Raw genomic sequence first — 652 nt, 5'->3', positions numbered from 1 at the left:
GCAGACTACCCCTGGAGGTTCAAGGGCGCCAGCTTCAATACAACATCATCAAGTGGCTGTACTTCCCTGACTTCATCGTTTGGTCCAACCCTGTGTTCCTCTTGTGTAAGTGGGGAGCTGGGGTCCCGCCTGCTCATCTTTCCCCTAGCAGTGCATTCCTGCCTGCCCCCCCCCCAACCGCACCTCTGCACAGTCTGGACAGGCTGTTATGTCTGCAGAGTTAATACCATGTTAGCATTCCAAACACTTTTTTCACTTTAGTAATTTTATCTCCTGCCACATACCCCCACTATCCAGCCCCACACACGTGTATGCACCCACCTTCTTGGGGGGCGGTGCTGTGGAGGTGGATGGGCCTGGTCTTGGGGAAGCAGTTGCTTCTTGCTGCCACCACGGACATAGACCTACAAACTGGACAGGGTAGCTGAAAGGACAAGGCCAGACCACAGATGCTTCTGTTCCACCAGATGATTTCATGCTGCTCCTGTGCACCTCACTGCAATGATAGATGTTTAAGGATGAGAATAAGGCCGCCATATGGATCATGGCAGGTGACAACGTAGAGATCTGCATGAACCTGGACGGGCCTCATTCAGCCAGCACAACCCTGTGCCCAACTTCATCCACTGCAGGTAAAGCAGCCACCTGTGGA

At 53.2% G+C, this 652-nt stretch overlaps 1 long non-coding RNA gene across 1 annotated transcript in view; it reads left to right on the top strand.

The window, feature by feature from the left end:
- The first annotated feature begins 473 nt into the window (after positions 1-473).
- LOC104982250 overlaps positions 474-652 on the top strand; it is an 8,317-nt gene continuing 8,138 nt past the window's right edge. The window contains exon 1 of the long non-coding RNA XR_824491.1: positions 474-632. This is a non-coding gene — a long non-coding RNA (uncharacterized LOC104982250). The remainder of the gene's footprint in view (positions 633-652) is intronic.

Source organism: Bison bison, unplaced genomic scaffold (genome assembly GCF_000754665.1).
Source record: "Bison bison bison isolate TAMUID 2011002044 unplaced genomic scaffold, Bison_UMD1.0 scf7180017864529, whole genome shotgun sequence".
Classification (NCBI taxonomy): Eukaryota; Metazoa; Chordata; class Mammalia; order Artiodactyla; family Bovidae; genus Bison; species Bison bison.
This window is presented reverse-complemented; position numbering and strand designations above follow the sequence as displayed.